Source organism: Ceratotherium simum, chromosome 21 (assembly GCF_057802395.1).
Source record: "Ceratotherium simum simum isolate JZ-2026a chromosome 21, ASM5780239v1, whole genome shotgun sequence".
In the NCBI taxonomy this organism is placed as follows: domain Eukaryota; kingdom Metazoa; phylum Chordata; class Mammalia; order Perissodactyla; family Rhinocerotidae; genus Ceratotherium; species Ceratotherium simum.
In genome coordinates, this window is record NC_141920.1 from 45,873,469 (window position 1) to 45,901,057 (window position 27,589).

General features: G+C 44.2%; 1 protein-coding gene across 3 annotated transcripts in view; it reads left to right on the top strand.

Moving 5' to 3' along the window:
- The window catches only part of RIN2 (Ras and Rab interactor 2), a 215,702-nt gene that overhangs the window by 25,105 nt on the left and 163,008 nt on the right, over window positions 1–27,589 (top strand). For all 3 annotated transcript variants that reach the window (XM_087445668.1, XM_087445667.1, XM_087445674.1), the window contains exon 2: window positions 15,876–16,001. The gene's annotated coding sequence lies outside the window, so the exon portion shown is untranslated. The remainder of the gene's footprint in view (window positions 1–15,875; window positions 16,002–27,589) is intronic.

The following is a 27,589-nucleotide window of genomic DNA, read 5'->3' on the forward strand; positions in this document are numbered from 1 at the left end:
TCAGGCCCCAGAGGGCATCTCAGTGAGGATCGGGAGGGTGTCTGATTTCTGGCTCAATTCTAACTGAAGTCCAGCCAGTTCTGCTCCACAAATGCCAAATCTTGTGTGTCAAAGTGAGACCTAGCATTCAAAACCCAGATAAAAATATAATAATAACAACAGTTAATATCGTATTGAGGGTTACCAGGCCACAGGCACGGAGCTAAGGGCTCTTCCTATTATGTTACTGAATCTTCCAGCCAGTAAGTAGAAGGATTGTGATAGATCCGAAAAAAAGAAAACAATCAGCAAAAACAGACGCTGAGGAGCAGTCTTTAAGGAAACTTCCGGTTTGTTTTCTCAGAGACTCGCTTCTGAGCACAGCCTGTCCTGGGCTGTTTTCAATACGTGTGCAGGAAGGGAGGGGGGACATGTTGGGCGGTTCGTGGGGCAGCTTCTCTGGGCCGGGCCCTGGGCCGGGCGGGGCACAGATGTCTCAGTTCGTTCCTACAGCACATCCTCACCTGAGGGTGTGGTGTTACTGCCCATGGTTCGTGGGTCGGTAGAACTGAACCTCAGACGGGTGTAAATAACTTGCTCAGGATTCTAGGATTAGAAGCCATGGAAGCTAGGATTTGACTAAGGAATGTGATTCCAAATTTCAGGACCCATGTTGCCTCTCGGGATGAAAAACAGATTCATTTTAGCCACAGCTGTCAAACTGTAAGCCGAGCAGAGAGCCTCAGATAAGTGTCCCCAGATCCAGACACTAGAAATGCAAGTATGTTACATCCCAAACACTTAGAGATTTTCTAAAACAAAATCTTTGCTGGTGAGACAATCCAGCTACACCACGCTTGCAAAAGTATCGCAGCTCTTGCTTACAGAGCTTCAGTTAACACAATTGATTTGTTTTTTATTGGTACCAGCAGATTTTGTGGCTCTAGGAAAAGAATGCACTGAATCTTAAGTCTGCCCAACCAGAGCAAAACCAGCCCCACTCTGGAAGTCAGAGCATTTGCCCTAAAGAAGCACTGTTATGGCTTTTGTAATAGTTGAGTCGTTTTCCTCCCTGTGAGCACCTCATTAATAGATAATAGCTTTTATTTCTGATTATAAAGGTGATATCTACTGGTATACAATTTGAACAATTCAGAAAAATACAAAACACCAAAGCTCATTGATTCAATTCTTGGGCCAGAGTGTAATGTGGTTCAGGGCATGAATTGTTAATAGGGAAGATATTTCTTGAGAAATTTCATCCATCATGCAGGCAACTATATGATTTCAAGGCTGCGTATGCCTAGAACTCTGTGAAAAGGAAAGCGTTAAAATAGCCTGGAACAGTCATGACCCAGGGCTGTTTGCAGAGCTTCCCGTAATGGTCACGAACTTATGGGTTTTGAAGAGCAGTGCCTCCCTAAAAATATAGTCAACAAGGGAGACGGTGTTTCACGCTCTGCCGAGACATCACATGCCCGGCCATCTTCTGGACTCTGGATGTACCAAGTCTCTCCCAGAGCAGAGCAAGCCCAGGGTGACTCGGGTATCGCCTGAGCCCACCATGAATCAGTGCAGTGGTAGCTGACGTGTGCTGTGCTCAGGAGATGGCTCGTGCTGAAACAGGAGGCCGATGGAGAGGCAGTAAAGTGTGGTGAGCAAGAGCGTGTGTTCTAGAGCTGTCGAGCCTTCACTGACCAGCTCTGGATATGTAGGCAAACTGGTTAACCTCCTGAGCCTCAGTTTCTTCATATGTGAACTGGAGCTAGGAACAGCCCCTGCCACAAAGAGTTATGCATGTGCAATAATTAGATTTGACGGCACTTGGTATGCGCCAGCATTTGTTCTCGCGATTTCGCGTGCCGTAGGGACAGTAGTAGAGGTCCTGAAGGAGGATCTGGGCCTCTGTTCGTTTTGCCTCGGGTCTCCTGGTAACAGAGCCGGAAGAACAGCTGCCGCCTGACCGGATGGTCAGGAGAGGCTGGCGGACAAGCCCCAGGCTGTCAGGAGCTGGACACGAAGGTGTGTGTCCAGCTGATGTGGGCTGGGCACCTCTCTCCGGGTGGTGACGCAGGGCCCCAGGCTGTTGCTTCTTGCAGCCTGTCATCTGAACACACGGTCACAAGGCCGTTGCAGAAGGGGACGAGTGGCTGGAGACTCATGGGATGCTTTTAAATGTCACGTTGAGAGTGGCGTGCATCACTCTCCACCCATATTTCGCTGGACAGGACTCAATCACATAGACTCTCCTGAAATGCGAGAACATCTGAGAAACAGGAGGGGCACGTGGATGCTTAGTGAGCAGACGTGGCCTCTGCCACAGGGGCTGCCATGTTGTAAGCAGTGATGTAGAATCACTTATTATATTATTGCCAAGACAGAGAACACTGATCATGACTTTGAATAGGTGACTTTCTGGAGGTTAGGAAAACTGTGACCTGGTTTTAGGAATCCGTTTAGAAAAGCAGCGATGTTGCATCACCCTGGAAATCTTACATCTGCTTACCCTTCACCATGCTTTTACGAGAGGCAAATGACTGCAGACGAAGATGATGTCCTGTTTTGTTTTTTCCAGGAAAAGTATTTCTAGGCACTTATCTGTGGCCAATCTTCCTTAGACCTGTGCTTGCAATGCTTCCACTTATGATGCTACTTACAGCGAAGGATGCAAAGCCCAAAAATGTACGTGCTGAAGGTTACTGATGTCCCAGATCATCAAAGAAAGGTTACATTTCTCCTGGCAGGCTGGCTACTAAGGGAGAGCGATTTAGAACACATTTTAAACAAAGTCCTATAAAAACACCTGTTTAATTCTTTGAGGTTTTAATGCCTAAATGGGGAGCCATTCCTTTCTGGGCTCTGCATCTGACCAGAACCCGTAGGCCCCCATCAGACAAAGCAGATATTTACAGGGAAATGATTCATAAGATATTTAATGGACCCATCACCCTAGATTGGCCTTTCTCACTGAATTCCTTCAGGGAAAGGCCCTGATGGAGCCTGCCTATTCCTTGCTGTGTGCCCAGCACTTCACTCAATGCCATGTTGATTATTGTAAAATAACAAAGTTTAAAAATAACTGCTGGTTTGATTAACTGATCTTGCCAAGAATTCAAAAAAGCAGTGATTCTGGCTGTAAATATTCACTGTTTTCTCCTGCATTCTCAATGCCTGATTGCTCCTTCAGGCGTGAGCTTTGCCTGCCAGTCTGGCCTCTTCTCAAACATGACCTGGGTTGACAGTCCCTTGGCTTAATCATTAAGGTAGTCCCTATCTGGCTCACAGATGTACTTATTTCACGGCCACTCAAGAGTATTCAGTGGGACCCCCTGCACACCTGGATGGCAGCCCCCGCCTGGAACTGGAGAGGAACCAGGAGCTCCCCTAGCTGTGTGGCAAAGTGAGGGAATGGTGGCATAAACTGTTTCTACCTCTCCACTTGTGACGGCTCCTTCACTATGCTGCCTCAGCCGGAAGTCACAGCAGAGAGGCGGCCGGTGGTCAGAGCCCCCAGGGTGGCAGTGGGAGGAATTCTGAGAATCCATCTCCTGCTCATCCTGGTGGTTTTATTTCTCTATCGCATCATAAAACAACAAATGTTTCCATTATATTTGAGTGGTCCCTGGAAAAACCTTCCATGTTTAACAGGGTTTACATTAATGTGGTTTTCTCAAGTTGAATTCCTCCTCATTCATTCATTCCACAAATATTTATAGAGAAGTTAACTATATACACAGGCCTCTGTCATGGAATGCAGAAGGTCAGCCCCACTGCTGCCCCTTTAAATACTGGGCCATCGCCACAGTAGTAGCCCTGGGGATGGAGATAGCCCCAGGCTCTGCTCTGCATGCACACTCCTGTTGGGACCTTCTTGTGAGCTTCCCTGGACCCATGGGCATTACATCTAAGACCCCTCTCCTTCTCGCCCTGCTTGGATTGGTGACTCAGTTTGGGGTGTCTTCCTGGCTCTGACCTGGGAGCTAACTGTCTGGGTGGGAGGCTCTGAGAGGCTAGAGGAGAGGCCCCCAAGCTAGGGGCTGTCTCAGTCGGGGTTCCCCCAGAAAAGGGCCCTGAGCAAAGATTCCAGTGTAATTCATTTCGCGGGGGTAGGGGGGGAGCTCAGGAAATGCTGGTAGGGGAGTGGGGAGGTGAGTCAGGGGAGGGTGGCAGCTGATCCAGGGTGTGTTATCAAGAGCTTAACCCTGCCTCAGGGTTAACGCTGCCTCAGTCATCGCCTTAGTCATCGTGCCTCAAGGGCGGGGCGGGGGGTGAGGGGCCTGGTATTCCTGTGCCAGCTCCCAGCAGTCCTGGACGAGGGCTGGTTGGGGTGGGCGGGGGATTATACTCCCAGCACTTCAGGCCTGCCGTGGTCCTGGGAAGAGCCAATCCCATAGCCAGAGACATGCTCAGGCAGAGCTGACGGGCGGGCTACCGCAGGGGCCTGGACTGAAGGGCCAGGTGTGTCAGCAGGACTGGCACCTGGGGCCAGAAGGGCTCCACTCCAGCCCAGCGAACTCCCTGGATTTCAGCAGAGGCTGTTATCCAGGGCCACTTGACAATCAGATGCAGCTCTTCCAGTACCTTCCACATCCTGTGATTTCATTGAGGATGGCAGGTGCTGTCAAGGGCTCTGCCCTTTGCTGACAGAGTTGGGGCAGGTTTGGCTGTTTTGGTGATCGCTGATGATATTGAAGAATTTTGGCTTTGGGTATGCTTTAGTTGTCAGCAAGTATTTCAAACAACTGGTTTTGTGTGTGTGAATGCGTGTTAGTTATTACAAAGAGTTCCTTTTTTAAAAAGTTACATATACTGCTGTGCTGAGACACTCCTGTATTGTGAAGAGTAAATGGCTTTCGGTAAAACAGATATATTTAATGCAGTAAATGGCATTACTGTTTAAACAGAGAGAGCTCTGAGTTGCAGTAGAATAATGGTTGCTTAGATCCAAATCTCTTTGCATAACTTCCAAAAAAAAATCACCCATATGGGCCGGCTCTGTGGCTTAGCGGTTAAGTGCGCGCGCTCTGATGCTGGCGGCCCGGGTTCGGATCCCGGGAGCGCCCCGAGGCACCACTTCTCCGTCCAACGTGAGGCCGAGTCCCACGTACAGCAACTAGAAGGATGTGAACCTATGACACACAACTATCTACTGGGGCTTTGGGGGGAAAAAACTGAATAAATAAAAAAAAAAAAAAAAAAAATCACCCATATCAACAACAGAGCAAATAAAACCATCGTTGACACATGCCCACAGTATTATTACTAGGAGACAGAATTCTACAAAGTTCAAGTTAACTTGTGAGGAGGAAGATAAGCACCCAGGTCCAGCCTGGCTGGCTCCCTGTCAGGAGCGCTGGGCAGAGACTGCAGACAACAGGTGGAGAAAACGACAGGAGTCTGGGGAGCCTGGGGTGACGCAGCCCTGGAAAGACAAGTCCCATCCTGAGTGGAAATACCTGAACGCGCCTGGGGCCCTAGGTGACAGTCTTGGGAAGGATGAGACTTCAAGACTGAAGGGCGGGCGGTGGGTGAGGGGCTGGGTATTCCTGTGCCAGCTCCCAGCAGTCCTGGATGAGGGCTGGTTGGGATGGGCGGGGGATTAACTCCCAGCACTTCAGCCTTGGAAGGGCACTGGCCCCTTGGAGACGGGGAGATATGGAGAAAGAACAGTGAAAGGGGTAGAATCAGGAGACTCGCAGAGATAAAAGAAAAGCACAAAATCAGAAGAGACCCTCCCCTCTCCAAAAAGCGGTACAATAAAGAAGCTGCACTTCACCAAATCAACAGCAGAGGGGGTGTTCGCACCGAGAAACCTAGTTAGCCGCGCGAAGCCTGTCCCTTGTCTGCGTCGCCTCATTGCTGGCGTAGAAAAGAAAATGGATTAAAAAGGAACTGAAAGCAGCAGACAGCGTGCAAGGAAAGCTGCAGTCAGAAGAAAACAGTCTGAGAATCAAAACACTTCGGGGGATCAATGTTCTTACCCCTCTAAACACACACCCAAAACAGAAGAAAACGGCAATACAGTCTTCCAACATTAATTAAAGTATCCTGAGATAAGCATTTTCATATATACATTTCATATATATATGAACCTTGAATAAAAAATTCAAAAAATCAGTACTAAAATGGACAAAACTCAGTAAGATGTGAAATGAGAGTTGACTGAACTGGGGAGAGGAAATGAAGAAAGTCAGTTTGCAGATGCTGTCTTGTCCCTGGGACCATCCTCTCGGTGGACACGGACCGACCACTAACCTGGCCCCTTTCCCATCCGCCGTTCTTTCCTTCCTGAGTTCCAGCCCACGACAAGCATTCCTTGCCCTGAACTGTACTGCCTCTTCTGATGGGAAACATTTTGTCAGGCCAATTTTGGTGATAGTTTTTACTTTCCAACTTCTCTGTGAAATGCAACTCTCAGAAATACCCAAATACTTCCCTAGGGCGATTCAAGTGGTACTTGTTAAGTAGATAAAACTTTCCAAGAAGAGCTTCATCTCTCTTGGTAATATGTCAGATTTTCAGAGATAAACTTTTCAAAGATGTTTCCAAATTGCAATGAAGGTCCACAATAAATTGTGCCATATTTTATAGTCCACAAAGTAATTTCCACATATTATATTTATCTTTAAAGTTGCATGTTTAAACATAGATTTGATGGTTTCTTTCCCTCCTCTGTGTAACCAGAAGCAGCTGAGGAATGCTTAGCCTTGGTGGACGTATCTGAAAAATGAGAATGGCAGTGGCTTCCTTGTATGTGACATTTGCACTATATGGCTAACTTCAGACTGTGAGACAGACTGTATTTTTCTAAAGATGGCTATAACATCATCGCCCATCCCACATCCTTAGCCCATCCCACATCCTTAGCCAGCTCCCTCTCAAGAGATGAAGTCTAATCCCTTCCCCTTGTATCTCGATACATTTTGGTCTCACCTGTAATAATAGAATGCAGCAGAAATAATACTGCGTTACTTCTGAGGATAAGTTGAAAGAAGTAATGCCAGTTTCACTTTGCTCTCTGGAACATTCTTGCTGAGCCCTGAGCTGCCGTATAAGCAGTTATACTGTTCCATGGCTGCCATGCTGTGAGGAAACCCAAACTAGCACCTGGTAAGAGACCACCTGGTCTGAAACTACACCAAGTAGGAGAAAGATGCCCTGCTGGTCTCCAGTGGTGCCGGCCGGGCCTCACCCACCACCGCCCTTTGTTCCAGCTCCAGCAGCCATCTGACTGCAGCCACCTTTGGGACTCTTGGCCAAGCCCTTCCTGAATTCCAGACCCTCAAAAACCAAGGAGATGATAAAATGATTTTGTTTTAAGCCACCAAGTCTTGTGGTGATTTGTTACGTTGCAGTAGATAACTAGAAGGAATGAAGCCTCAAGGAATAAGGAATCAGGACAATTTCTAGAGAACGAGTAGTAACTATGCCTAATACCGTTTGTTGTATTTTTGTTTTCGATAACTTTTAAGGAGAAAGTTGATAGACCAGAACGTGTCTCTTTTGAGAAGAATTACGTTCCTCTCTAGATTTAGCTTATTAACTAACCTTTCCACTGGAAAAGTGTTGAGTTATTTTCAGTTGATTTTTTTTTTTTTCTTTTTGTAGTTGCAGAGCTTTAAATATCTATTGCTTTTGGCAAAAGTAGGTGATAGGACAGAATGCTGGAGAGAACTGTTTACTTTGTCCTCGAATGGGATAAAGCTTAAAAAATGCAGGAACTAAGAACATGGCTGCCATTCTCAAGCTTTCTGATGAAGCCCAAGGTGGAGGCTACATGAGAGCAAACATGACCGATGGTCTAGGCCATAATCAAGAGAAGTGACCTGAAATGGAGGACTGGAGCAAGATTTCCTTCTTAATGGAGTAGTGGCTGTGTTATGGAGTCAGACCACCTGGGTTTGCATCCTGCTCCCCGGTGTACTGGCGGTGTGACCACTGGCAAGTAAGCTCATCTCACTGTGCCTTAGTCGCCTCATCTGTTACAAGGGTTGTCACAGGGATTGAGTGAAAAAATACATGGGAATGGCTTAATACAATGTCAAGCATATAGTGAGTGCTCAGTGCTCTCAGGAATTTAAGCTCCAGATCCAGAGACCCAGATCTAGTGAAAGGGGGATAAAACGCAGGAACTAAGAACTGTCCAGAGATTTAATTGCTTGACTCAAGTGTATGGTTAGTGGCTACCATGTTACTGCCCCCTGCAGTAGACAGGACAAGTCTAGACCTGCTTAATCTGTCCAAGGCAATGGTCTTTCCCAAACAGGGAAATAGTTCTTCAATCAACAGTGTAAAGTGCTATACTCCCTTGCTGAAATTTCCAAATAACTTATCATGGTTCCATTGTAGAATTTAATACTTAAATTAAAAATGCCTAGATTGCTCTTAGCAAGCTAAGATTAAAAGGTAACAGCCTTAATCTGATAGATGGGATGTACACGGGCAGCTGTTACACCGCTCTTCCTTCATTCCCTACTTGTGTATGTGGGCTTTTGGAGAAGGGACTTTTTATCCTGATACTAATTATCCATTTATTCCTGTTAATTTTTTGACTAGTGTTGGATTTTTCAACTTGACTCAATTTATCTAAAAGTATAATAATCATCTCCCGCCCACACCAGCTCTTCTTCCGACTTCTTTATCCTCTCGGTGGCCATACTGGACACTTCCTCCTCCTGTTTGGCATAGTAGAGCATGGTCTCCTTCCAAAACGGCTCTCGTCTGGCACCTTCCTTCCTAGTTCAAGTCCATAGTTCCCTAGTTCAGATCTTCCTTATCTGCCCTCGCTGGTCCTTCCATCTGCAGCACCCCACCCCGGGGCACAGATTTCAGTGGCTCCCATAGGTTTACGTTGTAGAATGGAAGCCCTCCTCTTCGTCCAGGCTCTTACCTGGCCTGCCTTTCTACTCTAAGCCCCAGTCCCCCCAGGGCCAGCCAGGGTTCTAATGTTTTTACCTTGGCACATCTGCTTTTGGCCAAGTGGTTCTATCTAAACTAAAATGCCTTTCCCCATGCTCCCCCAGTCAAAGGTGTGCCCACGTGCTGCATCCGTTTCAGACGCCCACCTCTAAAAGCTGGACCCCGTTTGTGTCCCTACAGTGTCCTGCTTAGGCCTTGAACAAAACCCAGCCAATGTTTGTTAAAATGATTAAATGAATGAATGAGTTGCCCCTTTCTTGAATTGGAAAAATAGAATTAGAAATGGTTGAAAAGTTACCGTGGATAAATATGTATTCCTTACTGGTCATTTCTGAAGATACGAAGAGGTTTCCAAAATAGTGACAACAATGACTTTTGAGAAAATGACTCAAAAACAATCTTGTGGATCTCATTGAATTTAATCTTGCATATTGAAGCAAAGGTCAAGGAATCTACTTTGAAGGTATAGTGCTAAGGTGTAGATTGTTTAAGCTCAACAAAACTCTTAGCTTGTTCTTTGAGAGAAAAATACCAGAGTAAACAATGATCCACGAGGAGAGGAGGTGTGCCCCTCACCTCGATGTTATTACACTGAAGTGAGGAAAACTTAATAAAGTCACAGCAACGTGGCTTCTGAGGGAAAAATCGAGATCATTGGTTGAGGAAAGTTCACCAAGAAGCCCATTTTAAGGTAATCTAAAGTAATCTAAATTTTCTCCGTTACACAAAAGTCTTTGGAAAAGGAATAAAGAAATATAACAAATTTAAATTCTTATTTTTCACAAGGGCTATAATTTCTATTACCAAAAAATAAATTATTCCTCAGAATAAGCGTTCCCAGAACTGCTAACGGGAGATACTTTATTGCGAAGTGTTACTATTCTCATGCAAAGTCAGCATTTGGAATGACCTGTTAGTACAACTGAGGATCTTTATTCTGCTTTTATTGTGCCCATTTCAGATAATAAATAGATAAGGGATGAAGAGTCTTCTAAACTTACAAGAAATGTTCTTGTTTTGGAATTACCCATAATTAATATCTTAATTCCTTCCATATTTCCTTCCCTCCCTCCCCCGTCAGTTTCTTTGCAGGCAGTTTTCTATGGTTGGGGTAGGTAGGGGGCGGGATCCCCTCTAGGGACAAGGCCAGAGCAGTGGACAGGGTCAAACTGACAGTTTGAAAGAGAGAGAAACTATTCTTTGTAGATCGAGGAACTGCCCTGGGAAGTCCTCAGAGGGGAGGCCTATCAGGGTGGAAATGAGGCTTCCAGCCACTCTCCTTTGCTTGCTGGGTTCCACCTGTCAGCAGCAGTCATCCACATCAGTTTCCCCAATTCCCATTCCCGCAAAAATCTGCTTTTGTAAAAGGTGGTGCGAGGAGGAGATTCAAGTATATAATTTGCTTTACATTAATCAAATGCTGGCTGAGGTCTCAAAGTGTAATTTTCTATGAAGATTTAAACAAGAACAGAATTTATTCTGGTCTTCAGAGACAATCATCTGGATCAGACAAAATCGAAGTACAGTAGTGATAATACAGTGCAATAATACATGCTGTGAAAAAGATGTATAAACCAAGATGTATCAACTAAGTGCAGTGAACGTTCAAAGGAGTGAGGGATACATGTGGCTGGGGACTCAGAGTAGACTTGAGCAGTGGTGGCAAGAACCAGCCTGGGGGTTCAAGGTGGGGACTGTGGTGACTGATGAACCAGATGGACCTGGGCTTTGCCACTGACCAGCTCCTGGTGCTAAGCAGGTCACTTCACCTCTTCCTGCTCTAAAGTGAGAATCTAATGCTACCCACTTCGTAAGGGTGCTGTGATGGCTTAAGGGAGTCGCGTGAAAAGTACCCAGCATAGCGCCTGGCATGTAATCAATTCTTAATAAATGCCAGTAATTGCCTGTGATATTTTGAGATGCATCTTAAAGGATGGGCAGGATTATAGCAGGAGGTGGCAGCAGAAGGTAGGTGTTTTAGGCTGAGCAGCAGTTGCGTGTGTGTGTGTGTGTGTGTGTGTGTGTGTGTTCAGAATATAGCAAGTACACCAGCCAAGGGGTAGGGGATAGCCATGTGGTGTTACTGACCAGTAAGGCTTTGAGGGCTATTCCATAGAGAAACATTGTCCAATAGAAATGTAATATGAGCCACATATGTCATTTTAAATTATCTAATAGTTACATTAAAAAATGTTTAAAAAATAGGTAAAATTAATTTTAATAATATATTTTATTTAATCCAGTATATCAAAATATTTCAACATGTGATCAATGTAAAAAATTGTTAATGAGGTATTTTACTTTTTTTTTGTATTAATTCTTCAAAACCCTGTGTGTATTTTCTACTTGCAACACATCTCCATTGGGATTCCCCACATTTCAAGTGATCAGTAGCCACATAGTGGCTGCTGTATTGGACAGCCCAGCCATGGAGGGTCTTACTCTGATAATAGTAGCACAGTTTTCTTTATAGCTCTTCCTCTCTGTCCTCTCCCCTAGAGAGGTAGGTGGCAATGCCTTTCCCTAATATGAGTAATTTAAAGAAAATTAAAAAAAGAAAGGATAAATAGAGAGAGAAAAAGTGCTCCAGGTCACCATCTTTCACAGCTGCCCTAATCCTGAGATGTTCACTAACAAAAGCTCTTCGGTCAAAGAATTTTGGGAGATACTGGAGCATACTTTAACCCTTCTAGAACACATTCACATAGAGGCTCTAGAAATCTTACAACAAAGAAACCTGTTTTACTCCTTGTAACTCCACAGTCCTCAATTTATTAGGATTATGGAACAGTGTTTTTTTTTAACATTTACTAACGTTGGTAACATTGGTTGGCAGCCTGGTGTCTTCAACCTGCTTTTACGTTGAGAGTTTTCGTTTTTAAATATTTCATAAGGGCTTTAGAGCTTCTGATGAGAATAGTGACTCAGTATTTCCCACTGTGCATTGCACCTAATAGATGCTTGCTCAATATTTGTTTAATTAATGAATACTTGTGATCAAGACATGTCCCCTGCATAAATTTAGCTTTTCTCCATAGAGAAATTAAACTAAAACTTAAGATAATTTACAATTGTCAAGGTTAGAAACACTTTAGTATTCCCTAGAGAAATTCTAGTTTGCTAAGAAACCAATATAAGTTTGAAATGAATTTGCATTTGTCTTAGGAAAACAACCATGTTGAAGTTCAATAACCAACTGAAAACAGATGCCCTTTGCTGAGGAAATGCCTCTTGTGTCCCCATGCTGAGACCAGCACAGCCAGGCTGGGACGGCTTCTCGAGTCGCGGCAGCTGTTCACCCCGACTCAAACGGGAGCCTCAGGCCCTCTGCTTCTCGTCTTAGTAGCAGTCATAGTTTTCTTATATAAAGACACAGTCTTTATGTTGCTGGTGTTTTAAGTTTCTGTGTGTGAGATTTTATAACATATGTCATATATGTCCACTGTATGCTCAGTTTAATATCTATTCCTTAGGGTTGTTTGCGTTTGGCTAGTTATTGTATTTTTAAAAGTCAAAACCCCTTTGGAAATTGACTAATAGCATTTTGCCTGGTGAGTTTTTTTCCCTCGGGTGCTCAAAAAACCTTGTCTTAAACACTCAGAGATATTACTGCAGCAACATTAGTGAAAACTGGATATTGGCCGCAACATTTAATTGTCTCTCTTTTGTCCATGTGGTAAGCCACCAGAAACCTAAAACTACAATCTGATGTAAGAAGCATGGTGACTATTGAGGTACTGCTAGTGACAGCAAACCCCCTGCTCTGTAAGGCCAGATATGTTTATCAGCCTCCCTCGTGTACTGTTTTGTTAAATCCAGATTGGACATAGATGCCAGAGTGCTCCAACACGGTCTACAAGAATTCATGCAAACACCTGTTTTGTGTTCCCTACCGTGTGATGCACCATGGTGAAGAGGGCAAAGGAAAGATTAAGACCAGTATCCCCTGAGCAGCATACACTGAAACAACATAATTAAGCTCTAAGTTTGTAATCGTTTGAGAATTTTTCAAATAGGTGAAATGCTGCATGATATATAGATATGAAATAATGGTCAGTGGGCGAAGTGTAACACACAAGGGCATATGTGCACACTAAAGGAATGTACGTGTGAGTTTGACCTTTCTGGTTTTGTAAAATGAAAGATTTGGGGTATAATAAAGATTTTCAAAATGGGCATCTGTTAAGTATGGACTTTTTTTCAGGGGTTTGCATATCCTCTTTGGGAATTTTTGACATATGTTTTTATATCAAGGATAATATTTAGTAATTCATTGAACTATATTCTGGGTCATTTAAAGCAGTGTTTTTCAAACTGTGGGTTATGACCCCCTAGTGGATTGTGACCCATTAATGGGTGAAGTTGGGCACATCCAACATTGTTTTAAGTAAAAGTGATTGGAATGGAAAACATCAGAATGTATGGCTGGCAGTAAGAGTGAAGCATTGTTTTATAAAATGTTTGTTTCTGTTTTATGCGTGTGTGTATGGCTGTGGGTTATGATGTGAAATGAATTTATTACCATGGGCAGAAGTCAAAAGAGTTTGAAAGCCATTAATCGCTAGATCACTGGTTCTTAGCCTTTGCAGCACATTGGAGTCACCCAATGGGCTTTGGAAAATAGGGCTGTGTGGGTCCCATGCCCAGAAATTCTGCTGTAATTCCTTTGGGGTGTGACCTGGGCATGGGGCTTGCTTAAAATTTCTCAGGTGTGCAGCCAGGGGTGAGGACCCCTGAAGAGTTGAGCCTTGCAGCCAAGTTCTGCCAGGTATTTCAGTGCCTGCCTTTGGTTTGTGTTTATTTAATTTGCCTTGGGACCAAGTTGTCCCACAGATTGGAATTGTTGCAGGATATGAGGAAGGAGCAGAGGGGGCTTAGGTCTTTGCCCCAAGTGAAGGCCAAGTGCAGTCTAGTGGGGTGAATGAATGAAAGCTTCACAGTAGTTCAGATAGAGGACTGTGGAGGGGGAATTCGGGGAGTGGAAGAGAGTTTGAGATAATGTGAATTGTGTAAGCAGTTCCACCCGGTGAGCGAATGTCCCAGAGTCGGCATGATATGGGACACTGGAGTCTGCTCTTTCCCCGGATGGTCTCAGCTTGTGGGTGCTTCTCACCACTGCAAGCCTCTCCATACAGCTAATTACCTTTTAGGGGAATTCTTGATTTATTCTCTTATGTTAGTCCTTCCCCTCACAGAAGATGCAGCTCCACCATGTTCACATTACAAGGAGTGACTTAGTTTCAGCACAACGTCATCCATTATGTTAAAATAATCTTGTTACTCCTGATTGAATTGTTTACATTCTTGTTCTTGTATAATTTGTAATTGTCTTAGTTGTATAATTGTACAAGATCGTGAAAATAAGGTATTTATACCTAGTTATTTTATTTGTCCATACTTATTTAATATTATAATATAAGCAATATAATGGAGGAAATACTTGAATTTTCGTCCCTTGAAAGGATAACCTCCCTTTGCTCACTGGCTCCCTTTGTTCTGTGGGACTCTGCGGCTCACCCTGAGTGCAGTGGGCTGGTAAATTAACTCCTTAGCTATCTATTAGCAAAGATCAGAAGACATTGTGGGTGATGTAAATGGAGCTTACAGTTTATTGCAATTATTTTTCAGTAGTCCTATCTGCGTGTGAGGTAGGAATCCAGAGAAAAATTTGGATTAAGAAGGAAAGTGGGATTTAAACTATTACCCAAAACAAGGTGATGATGATGATAATGACAGTGACTGATGTTGGTGATGGTGGCAGTTAACATTTATTGAGCATTTACTAAGTAACCTGCAATGGGCCACTGCTTTCCGTGGATTATTTTACTTAGTCCTTAGAACAGCTCTCTGAGGTAGGTGCTGTTACAATCATCCTACTTACGAACCCAAGTTAGGTGATTTCCCTGAGTCTCAGCTGGGATTCAAGACCAACTATGCTGCCTCCAGGCCTGAGAGCTGAATCTTCTCAAGTCCATGGAGAGGGCAGGGAGGATATTCCAGGCCAGAAGTGCGAATCCTGGGAATGAAGGAAGGGATGTGTGTGACATCTGCCAGGGAGCATACCAGGGGAGGTGCTGGCAAGGAAGTCAGAGTCCAGTTATACAGCCTGATGGAGAAGTTGAGGCTATGAAATATTAATGAAAGAGTTAGGAAAAAAAAAAAAAGAATGAGATCATCTTCTTATCCTGATGTAGGGAGTCTGAGAAGACATCCTGAGAATGGAACAAGCAAAGTATGAGATGACACACAATAACCATAGAAAAGAAACACACGCATACACGTGTGTGTGTGTGTGTGTGAGTGAGAGAGCGACAGAGAGAGAGATTGAATGTTTGAATGCCCAGAAGTGATCCGGAAAGATATCATCCCAAATTATAACAGGGCCCACCTCTGCCAGGGTGCAGGCTATAGGTGTTAGTGCTGATGGTCAAAGGGAACTTGGCTTTGATCTAATATTTGCATTTTGTTTTCTATTTGCAAAAAAGATGACTGCATTCGTGTACTTTGGTAATTTAAAAAGGTTCTGGTGTTGATACAAGAGATGGGAGATAATTTGGGGATTTCATATTCAGGTGAGTCCTGTCCCCAAGTCCTAGACTGGAAGATGGCAGGACTCTTTAAATTTGTAGGCGCTGATGTGATGCAAGGGGTAAAGGAGCAAACAGATTGTCACTTCATTGACAGAAGACACAGCATTGTTGCTGATAAGTTCTGTTTGTTTTAAGTGGAGTTTTAGAAATCTGAGCATTGGCATAGAGATTTAGAGAACATTCGGGTAAAGAAAGTCATCCCCTCTGCAGTTACCTGGCCCAGAGGTGAGAATGAGGGTCAGAATAGGAAGGGAAGTCCATTCGCTATTCCCTCATTGATCAGTGTATCCTCCCAGAGCCAGGTGAGGAGCAAGTCGTCTGTGTGGTTGTTCGTGGTATTTTTAAAATGCATACAAAACCCTAAACAGCCGATTCTGTGTATTGTAGATGGACACAAGAGATCCGGACTTCTGAACTTCTCCTGGAAAAGATAAAACGTGCAAGCCCTTCCGAATGCGGGGGAGGTTGGGGCTGAACTGAAGTGGGAGAGGAGAAGAGATGCTGGCGTGAAGGGTAGGTAACAGCGAGATCATAAAACCCGATGCGTGACAACCCCCGGACTGCCTCGCATTTCCAAGTTCTTCACTGCCGGCCGGGATATTGTGTGCTCGAGCTTGGTTGTGTTGGTGTGAATGTGACCTCTCTCTGACAGAGGGTCAGGGAGGACGCTTACCTATTTCCACGTAGCTGAGGGATTCAGTTTATGATGCATTGGCAGCAGAGCCAAACCACGATCAGGACAGCTCAGAGCCCCAAGAGCTTTAAATATAACCGCTCACGTGTATGGAGGACTGACTACATATGAGGCACGGCTCTAAGCGCTTTAATGGGTTATTTTGTTTAATTCTCACAACAACACCATGAGACAGGCACTGCTGTTGCCTTCATCTTAGAGATGAGGGGCACCAGGGGCACAAAGACCCTGGTCAATTACTGAGGAGGACAGTCGCCATTGCTGGGGCCCCAACATAATTCCTTTCTCCCTTTCTTGTACGTTTCCCACAACCTTTCTTCCTGTCCCCACTTTTCATCTATTTTTGTTTCATGGAATCATAGATCTCCACACTGAAAGGGAATTAGCATCAAAAATTGTCAGGATAGGTCGCTGTGGCAGATCATAATTTCCCAAAATGGCCACAGCAGTATTACTGCTCTTCTAGAACCTTGCCACGCTCCCATCAAGCAGGGAAGTCTGCCTTCCCTCCCCGTGAATCTGGGTGGGACTTGGTGACTGCCTCGACAGAGACTGTGGTAGAAGTGACACTAAGTGACTTCAAAATGGAGATCAGCAAAGGTGACGTGGCTTCCACCTGGCTCTCTCACTCTCTTGGGACGCTGGCCTTTGAGACCAGCCACAGTGTTGTGAGGAAGCCCAGGCCAAAGGCTGTGTGCAGGTGTTCCAGCTGACAGCCCCACCTGAGGCCCCACTGACGTGTGAGCGGGCCTTTGGATGGCTCTAGCCCCGGCCTCAGTGCTGCCCCCACTGATGCTGAGTGGAGCGGGAACAAGACAGCGGTTCTCTGATGAACCATTCCCGCTGAGCCCTATGTCCACGGCAGATCCAGGAGCAAAATAAGCCTTGTCATTGTTTTGAGCTATCTCACGTGAACCCTCTGCAACTCCGTTTAAGGTAGATGTCATTACGCTCATTTACAAGTAAGAAAATGGAGGCCGAGTGAGATGAAGTGACTCACCCAAGGCCGCACCACGAGCAGGGATTTGAACCCAGGACTACCCGACACCAAGCTTGTGAGAGCCACCCTGCCCCAACTGCCCGTTCCTTCTGGACCAAGAGCTGGGGCCTGTGCTACCCCTCAGACACAACTGCTCTCGGAGAAAGCAAACACATTTGGAGTAGAGAACGAGAGAGTACAACTTTGGAGAGCTAGCTCTCGTGACTCTATTCCCTTAATTTGAACCCTCGATAAATTCTGCCGGTCCTGCCTTCAACAAGCAGTGCTCTTGGAAAGCTGACTCCCCTCCCTCCGTGATCTTAGATTCCATGGTGTCTGCTCATGTTACACGGGATACATTTTCACATCATGTAAGAGTCATTTGTGTGACCAAATGCTTCTGTGTCATCAGTGTTTCTATGTCTTGTTTGACTTCAGGCTCCCTGAGGCCAGGGATCTGTCTGTGTCTCGTATTCCTTGTTTCTTCTAGCATAGACGCTGACCCGTAGTAGACAATGAATAAATGCATGTTAAATAAATACCAAAGAACATTAAATGTGAATTTTCTTGAGAATGATGATGATAGGATAAGGAAGTGCAAAATTCCAGGTATTAATACTCAAGTCTTATCTTGGTGCGAAAGGTTTGTCTTTTGGGTCAAAGCTTTCTTTTTCACTTCCTCTGTCTTTCCTGTTAGATAAAACATCTTTCTGTTTGACTATTATAAATAAATAACTTCAATAAAATGCAATGGTAAATGAGACAATAACAGGAACTGTTGGGCTCTGAGGCACTGTTTCATTAGGGTGCTTTCCAAGTGGAAAATATTTTCAGATGTGCAACATTGGAGAATTGACTTTGGTGTGAGTGTGGAAATATGACGTATGTAACTTTTGCATTCATTCTGGTCAGCCTTTGCTCCTAGGAAGGGTGGCACTCGTGTCTTTCACCTTGTGTTTAGTTACCTACGTGCATGTCATTGCAGCCACTTGAGAACTGTGAACAATTCTTAGCTCTACATTGTCCAGAATGTCTGATACTTGATCTTATGCTTAGTAGGTATAGGGCTCCAGTAATAATGGAGGTGGCAACAGGACCAGAATATGAGGATTTTTTTTTCGAGAAGGATAGATAAATGCATGTATAATGTTAGGCAAGTTTAATTTTTAATTGTATTTTTTAGTGCCTAATCTATCAGTTAGCCTTGTGCCTAACAAACCACCCCAAAACTTAGTAGCTTAAAATAATAGCCATTTATTTAGTTTACGGTTCTGCCGGTTGACACTTTGGGCGGGGCTCAGCTGGTCTAGCTGTGTTAGCTGGGCTGACTCATGAGTCTTCAGTCAGCTGCCAGGTGGGCTGGGAGCCGGCTGGTCGAGGATGGGCTCAATGAAGGTGGCTCACCTCTATCCTACATGTCTGTCATCCTCCAGCAGTTTAGTCAGGTCTCCAAGAGAGTGGACACGTTGGCTTCTTGAGGCTAGGGCTTGAGAATGACCTGGTGCCATTTCTGTTTCATTCTGTTGGCCAAAGCAAGTCAGAGGCCAGTCCAGATTCAAGAGATGAAAAATAGACTCCAGCTCTTGATGGGAGGAGCTGCAAAGCCGCCTTACAAAGGGGGGACCTACAGGGAGGGGAGAAAACTGTGGCCGGCTTTGCAACACACAACACCAAGTAAAATGCAAATATTGTACCGAGAGAATTAGTAACATTACAATGGAGATGGTGGAAAAGAAACCATTTGCGTGGTTTATAACTTATGAGAAAAATGGAACTGGATTGAGAAGAGAGGATAGCAAGGAGAGGCTGAGGTGGACAGAATATAGAAAAGCCATGGGCGATTTCTCCGGTTCTCCATCCGCTTGAGTTTGTGAGGGGGGATTGAGACGGCGTTGGGGGAAAGATGGTGGCAGAGCACAGAGTGGATGGTTGATCGTAAAGAGAGCGTTTTTTTTTTTTTTTTTTTGCTATTCTTTCCTCTCCTATTGTCAGCTGGGGGTGGCAGGCCATGAGGGCAGGGTAGGCGGATCAGAGGTTAGTGTAAAGCAGCCACTTCATGTCTAAACCAATGGAAAGAGACCTCTGTGACCCTGACAGACCTGGATCACTTTAGTTCTACTTCCTTCCACTGAAGCTTCAAGTCCCACATGGTTTGATGGGTTTTGTTTGCTGGAAGAGTTGGGGGCCAGCAAAGCAGGAGGGGAAGGGTCAAATGATCTGGCTCCTGTATCCCTTTTTTCCCATGGATTTTCAGGAAGGCTTCAACTTACGAGCCCTCAGCCTCCTGACACTACCGCCGAATTCATTGTCGCATTTTATCGTCATGATAGCCCTCTAAGGGTGGGGTCGTTACCATCCTCACTTTGCAGATGGGGAACTGAGTGCTGAGAGGTTAAGTAACTTGCCCTAGGTCACACAGTCGTGCAGTGGTCAAGGCGGGGTGTGAAGCCAGGCTTTGGATTCCAGTGCATGCGCTGAACACCACTGTGCCAGGGGGGCCTGCGAGTTGCACAGAAATGGCTGCCCAACAAGTGTAATCGAGCAAATAGGGCTTGACCCCTCCCCCTTCCCCTTGCCGCAGTTTGGATGGAGGTCTGGGGAGTGTGTTAAGGAAAGGCAGGGCTGGTGGGTGACATCACCGTGGAGAATTCATCAGCAAGCAGTAAGAAGCAGCTACCTTTGGGAGGATCCCCGTCTTCCCCTGCGTAACTGGGGATGGGTAATTTTAATCTCAACTGGGTGATCCATCTCCTTCTCCCCCAGCTGAGTCCTGGGGCCCCCCGGAGGCCGGGTTTGGGCCCCCTATATTATGGTGCCCTAAGGAGTGCTCTGGAAGTGTCTAGAGCAAGCCTAGTCCTCTGCCCACCAGACTGAAGTCCTCAGGCCACTGCTGAACCTGTTGGAAATAATTCCTCACTCAGGGCAGTTCCTCTGGAAATACCTCCTATGCCTTAACCATGCACACCAAGGAGCACAACGCGACGGGCATCTCCAGCTGGAGGCCCCTTTTTATCTCCTCTGGTTCTCAGCCTTCTCCTCCCTCCATGCAACAGAATTTCCCTAACTAATATAACCAACGGAGAATGCTTCATTTCTCCTGTATTCTCTCTGCTCGATGTTTAGTTAGAGGCTGGTGCTGCCATCAGCTGGCTGAGAATTTAAAGTGGTTTTGTGAAGATGGAATTTATTCCTTTTCTCTTCATTTTCTTTTTTTCCTCTTTATTTTCTGCCATCCTACCACACTCTGTGTAACATTATCAGACGCAGCTTAGTAGTAAGGATAAGTGAGTCTTGCTTGAAAATGGGTGGCATTTATTGAAATCTTGCTGAATCAGGTCCTGTTCTAGGTGCGTTTCGTATTCTTTCCTCACAGCAGCCCTGAGAGGTAGCTAGGCACTGTTTTTGTCCCCATTTTACAGATCACAAAACTAAGGCACAGAGAGGCTGAAGTCATCTGTGTGCCATGGTGTCTGCACATTCAAGAGCTCAATGGATGTTAGTTATTATTTATAGAAATGAGCTGCATTAGTTTGGGTCAAGAATTAGGGTGCAAGTATTTATATGGGCCGTGATCACTGGAAGCACAGTAAGGGAGTGCAGGTGGGATAGGGAGGGAGGAGAGGCCATACAGGGTGTAACCACGAGAAGGTGACCACTGTGGGCAACTGGGGTCAGTCCCACTGGGGTCTGTGACAGACTGCGTAGGATGCATTTGGAATTATCCCACTAAGGGACACAGACGCTGGGGTCTTCTTGGAGAACTGATGGGGACCTTTCTAAAGCAACCGTGAACTTCATAATTATATCCTGGATGTTGCCACCCATTTGTCCAGAGAAGGAAAGAGGGAAAATCTATTGTGCATCATTCCCCTTGATGTACTTCCCCTTTGTTCTCTGCATCAGCTCTTACTGGGCAACACACCACCCCCAAACTCAGAGGGAAAACTAATAATGAGCATTTAATTAGCTCATGGAACTAAAAGTCACTGGGGTTTGGCTGATCTGGATTGGGCTCAGCTGGGCAGCCCTGCTGATCTTGGCTGGGCTAAATCACATGGAGGTGGTAGCTGGTCCAGGCGGGGCTCAGCGGGGCGAGTCTGGTTCTGGCAGAGGTCTGGCTAGGCTTGGCCTCTTGCTGAGGTCTAGTTCAGGCCTGCTCCACCTGAGTACATTCTAAGTGCAGGCTTGTGGGCAGTAGCAACCCCAGGGAAGCTCTTTTCATGACCATGACAGAGGCACAGGGGTGCAAGTGGAAACCCAAGAAGCCTCTAAACTGACACGTCTGTGCTATTGTATTGACTAAAACCAGTCACATGGCCAAACCCAAGTCAGGAGGCAGAGAGGTGTAGTCTGCCTTTACTGGAGACGTTTCTACTGTTGGCCTTGGTTTAGGATCATTAAGGCACTCTACTGTGCTTCCTCTGCCTGCTGCCAAACTGGGCAAATATAATGTGAAATTTAAAAGTCTTTGCCAATGCAGATTTAGTTATCACTTTGGGCAAAATCCCAAACCTTTAATGATATTCTAATTTGTTATTAATGGGAGGTGAAACGGTTATTAAAGCATATCAGACCTCCGTGGGAATTGTTGCCTTGTCTGGTCCCCATGGCTTTGTCGGGGACTCAGGAAGTGTCTAGAGTTGTTGAACCTGCTCCTCCCACGGTGACCACTAAACGTCTTTCCAAACACTCGTAAGTTGTTTATACTGTGTCTGTGCATTGGCCAAACAAGCAAGCAAGTCAACACAGACCTTGACGCTAATATCTTAACAAGGGCACCTTATTTGGCCAATAGAGCATTCTAATTAACCCATTAATGAAAGCATATGCCTTATTAATATTGTTAAAATGCCTGTGGACTTCGTGGTTTGTTTCTGTCTTTATAAACACACAGGATTGTGCAGAAACTACCAGATGTGTGAGCCAATTAATGTCACTTCTTGGTGGGAAGGATGGTGGAGGAGTGGAGAAATGAGACAGGGAAGGGAAGCAGTTGTGTTAATGAACAGATTACCGCTGTGGGCTGCTGGGGCGCAGTCCTGCTGGGGAGCTCTGGGAGATGGTGTCGACCTCCCCTCAGTTGTTTCACCCAAGGAGTGAGGATGCTGGAGTATTTATCCACCAACTCTCATCTATCGCTGGTGAGAACTGTTCCAAGGGGCAGTAACTCCCTGGGCTTCTGGTCCACCCATGAGTGAGTCAAGTATGCTGCTGTCATTAGAGTCTTCAGAAAGAGAGCCCTGGGTACTTGGCAGTGGGAAACTTTTGACATGTATGGAAATGGCGGGTGCTGGGGGGAAATGGGTGAGGCGCCATTAGCATCTGCTACAGGTACCTCTAGAGATTTTAGTGAATAGAAGGAGGGAATTTGAGCTTTTAAATCCGAGCACAGCGGAAGCCCTTCAAGCTCTTTGGACTGAGTGGGAAAAGGAGAATATTCTTTTGCATGGCTCTTTAATTTATCTAAATTTTGGTACAGCCATACAATGAAACATATAGTCACTAAAAAAAGAGGAAGAGCGGGCCGGCCTGGTGGCACAAGCGGTTAAGCGCGCGCACTTAGCTGCAGCAGCGCGGGGTTCGCCCGTTCGGATCCCGGGCGCGCACCCACGCACCGCTTGTCAGGCCATGCTGTGGCGGCGTCCCATAGAAAGTGGAGGAAGATGGGCACAGATGTTAGCCCAGGGCCAGTCTTGCTCAGCAAAAAGAGGAGGATTGGCATGGATGTTAGCTCAGGGCTGATCTCCTCACAAAAAAACAAAAGAGAGGAAGAGCTACTGTGCTGATATAAAACCTGCATCAAGTTATAGTTTTATAGGAAAAAAGCACAGTACTGAACAATATTTAGAATATGCTCCCATTTATAAAAACAGTTTATTTGAGAGATAATTCACATGTCATGAAATTCACCCATTTGAAGTGTACAAGTATGAGTGTTTGGGGAAATTTATACAATTTTCTAGAAATTTCGTATAGATGGAATCATGCGATATGTAGTCTTTTGTGTCTGACTTCCTTCACTCAGCATAATGTTATTAGAGTCATCCATGTTGTAGCACATGCCAGTAGCAGGTTCCCTTTTCACTGTGGAATCGTATACATTGTATGGATATATCACTTTTTGTTTATCCATTCTACAGTTGATAGACATTTAGATTGTTTTTAGTTTTGTTATTGTGAATAATGCTGCTATGAACATCCACATACAGTCTTTTTTTGGAAATATATTTTCATTTCTCTTGGGTAGGTACTTAACGTGTGAAATTTCTGGGTGGGTATATATTTAGTTCTTTAAGAAACTGCCAAACTGTTTTCCAAAGAGGCTGTACCATTTTACCACATTCCCACCAACAACGCATGAGTGCTCTGGTTTTTCCATATCCTCACCGACAGTTGGTAGTCAGTCTTTTTTATGTTGGTCACTCTGTTAGAAGTGTAGTGGCATCTTATTGTGGGGTGGGCATTTCCCTAATGACTAATGATGTTGAGCATCTTTTCATATGCTTATTTGCCATTCGTATCTCTTTTTTGGTGAAGTGTCTATTCAAGTCTTTTCTCATTTTTATGTTGGGTTGCTTATCTTCTTCTTATTGATTAGTAAGGGTTCTGGACTATTTCTGTTTCTGTTAAGTTCAAAATTATTTCCAAAGAAAGTTAAATAAAAAAACCCTAGCCCCCGTTACTCCCCCCATGTTATCTCAGAATGGTACACTCAGGAATTGTTTTGTAGTGTGGACATCCTCACTAGAAGAATTAAAGGGAAGGACGAGAGCAGATTTTAAATCTTTGCCAGAAAGAGTCATTGTCCGGTAACGACATGATGGATCTTTATTAAATCAAGACTTACTCCTTTGACCGCTTTTTCTCTGTGAATGGGAAATTGGTGATTAAAAAATGTCCAGATGTTGGATAAAGGGAAAACGTGAAAGGGCTTATTACTCTCTTTCTTCAGTTGCTGCAGAAGTTACTCAGCTTCCTCAGCCTTTCCCCCTTGTGTATGAGCAAGAGGCACTTGCTTTGTGTCCTCTGGACAGTGTAAGGGCAGACCTTGAGAGTGGAGGGATGAGCCGAGCTGTTCAATCACCGCTTCTGCAGCACAAGCACAGGCACCCGTGTTCCACAATGGCCGTTCCGGTTCTCACGCGCTCCACGCTGAGCCTGACTGGGGCACAATCAGCCCGTTTGTGGAGTCGCCTCTCTTTCACGTCCCACCAAATCCACTACTTCTATAATTTCTCACATTATGAAAGTGAACCAAATATATGCCTGTAGCTAAATTTACTGAGTTCAAACAGAAATTAATGGGCTAATTAGCCAATGGCAGATGGAATAAAGACCAATTGAGGTGGAAAAGAGAGATGTTCCGTCCACTTGCCATCTCCCTGACATTGAGCAGGTTGGCTTGTACTTACTGGCTTTCAATTTTTCAAATATTTAGTGAGTACCAATTATTCATTCATTCATTAAATCTTTATGAACTCCTAATATGGGTCAGACACTGTGAGGCTAGGGAGGGTTAGTAGGGAGCAAAAGTGGCCAAGTACTTTCCCGTGAGACTTCCATCCTAGTGGGTGAAACAGACAATGAGTAATTAAGCAAATAAATACACAGTGTATGTCAGGTTATAATAAGCATTACACAATGAAATAAAACAGTGAGGAGGTAGAGATAGATGGGTTTATAAAAATTCTGTACTACAGAGGATTAATAAATAGACCTATAGTTTAAAAAAATTTATTTATTTTATTTTATTAATTTATTTTCTAATTTTTCCATAATAAACTTGTGTTTCTTTGGTAATAAAAATGTATTCTAAATTTACAAAAATCATCAGATTCGAATGTCCACATGATTAATTGTATCACTGGTTGCATCATAGTTTTATAACCAAAAATATTGAAAAAAATCAACTGGAAAATAATACATAGTCTTTATTATCTGGGGTGTAGTTTCTGCACATTTTAGGAATTTTGGTATTTGGAAATATAAGATAAATAAATTATAGAAAACCAGATGTGTTTATAGAATGCCTTCCCAATGGGTAATTTGAAATGATGAATAATCTCTTCCAGTCTTGGTAAATTGTAAATTTTGCTAAGTAGGTCAGAATAGAAAGTGGTAGCATTAAATGCAAGATGCAGGGATGAAAACATTTGAGACTGAAATGCTGTTCCTGACATGATTTTGTTTTGTTTTTACTGGCAAATGGGAGAGCAATTGTGTGTCTCCAGGTTCACACAGCAAAACGTAAAGTGGAGGTTTCGGTCATTTGGTTAGCTCAGCCCAAGAAGACCGGCAAACCTGGATAATTCAGACAACAATCAGACCTTTCAAGGCTTGACCAAGGCTGTATGCCGTGGGGCTCGCCTCCCTGGAACAGGTGCCTACTGTAGGTATGTGGATGGCGCCCACTTCCTGCTTCCTTCCCTCTGCTCTGCCCCTCCTCTGTGCTTCCACACGTCTCACTCTGCTTTTTCACTAATTGGTGCCACTTTCAATCAAAAAAAGGTGACATTTTATTTCCTAACGTCACCACTGATTATAACAACGGCTCACAACAACTAGCATGGTCTTACAACACCCTCGCTCAAGACGTCCACCCAAACCTTCCTGCCCCCCACTGTCGAGTCATTTGATTTCTGGTCTATACTGGTTTTAAAATCCACTTGGCCGTCTCTGATGCTGGAATAAATCAAATCCTATCCAAATATTAACTTCATTTTATGTTCTGTAAACTTGGTCATGTTTTCTTATAACTAAACAATTCAAATTAATATTTATCCACTTAAGCATGACAAACTCAAAATTTATGTCCACATGGATTATTAATTGGCTCATACTTTAAGTCTAAGCTCTGTGACTCTGCTCATTGTTTTCAGTGATTCCCATCACTTCAAAGTGATTGATCCCATAGCTCTGAGGCTTGTTTTTTGGTTTTTTTTACTTGCTTATTTTTTGGATTCGAAGGAACCCAACTTTCACTCCCTTGTTTTGTGTTCCCAGATAACTCGTTATTGAGAAATTAAATGATGCTACTTAAGAGAAGGCTTATAATGAGGCAAGAATTCTGTCTACAAAGATAAAGTGTACTTTATGCAAAAGTTAAAATTTTAAAGTTTGGTAGTATTCAACAAAAATTATAGGAGTATGTAATGGGCTATTTGTGATTGAGTGAAAAATAATATGTTGGCTCCTATCTTATAACAAATACCAACTTCACTAAAAATAATTCATTTTATTTTTGTATAACTACATTATATATTATACTAGTTCAATTTTTTCATAAATAGTTTTAATAGGCTTTGTTTTGGAAATTTGCCTTTTTTTTTCTTCTTTGAACTTTAAAAAGCAGAAGTTATATTGACATGCCCAGTGTGGTATTTGCTGATGCCTGAGAGTGCGTGTGTGGTTTTAGTTTTTGGTTGTTGTTTTTCCCCCTAACCTTTTCTTTTAATGTGAATCACATTGTATTTCCCATTCCTGAGCACTGTGATTCATTGCCATCCACTTCCTCCGGAGCTCGCTACACCGTTGAGTCTTCTGGGAAATGGATGAGTCACGGCCTAGCAAGGCACCTTGCATTCCCATCGTCAGCATCAGCTCCAACAACTGTGTCTTTCAGAGGAAGATGAAGGTTACTGTAGCATCTTCCTTTGGGGAAGTAATAAGGCCTCAATTGAGGGGGTTTGTATGGCTTGTCACTCTCCGTGGGTTCATCTTTATGATATAACACAGGCAAATTGGATCTTAAAAAAGACAAACCTCTCCTTTGGTTAAGAAGCTTTTCAGGCACACTTCTGCCCTCAGGAAACAGACATAAGAGTTGGTCATAGCCCTTTGCCTGTGGCACATGCACAATGTTTGTGGATGGGTTGAATCTTAATATGCAGTCTTGAAAAACTTGGAACAGATTCAATTATCTGAAACATATTTTTGTCTAAACCACTTGGGTCTAATTTCAGAAATTTCAAGCCAAAGAATTTTTCTTCATAGGCCAGACTTGTGAAGGCATTCCTGAAGTCATACCTTCATCATAGCAATTATTGTTTCTAGGTTTCAACTTGCATTTACTATTGCTGATTGACAGCTTGTGACCGTCCATCGCCAGGGTGTAGATTCGATCCTACCTCCATTTGAGAGCACTTGATCTAAGGGTGCTGTGGCTGCCAGTTCTGCAATCAGGAGAACTCTCTAATTTTCCTTTTCAGAGTAAAGCCTCTTCAAGTTTAAGGAGCTAGAGCAGTTGAAGAGCAGGGACAAATGGTTAACCAGTTAGATAGGCCGAACGAGGTGTCAGAGGATCAAATTCTGGTCTGAGCCTTAGGTGGCTTTGGGAAACTGTTTTTGCCTCAGGTTTCTTATGAGTCTGTCAGCATAGGGAGTTAGAGGTGGGAAGGCAGAAAGAAAACAGTGCAGCCGGGGTAAGGG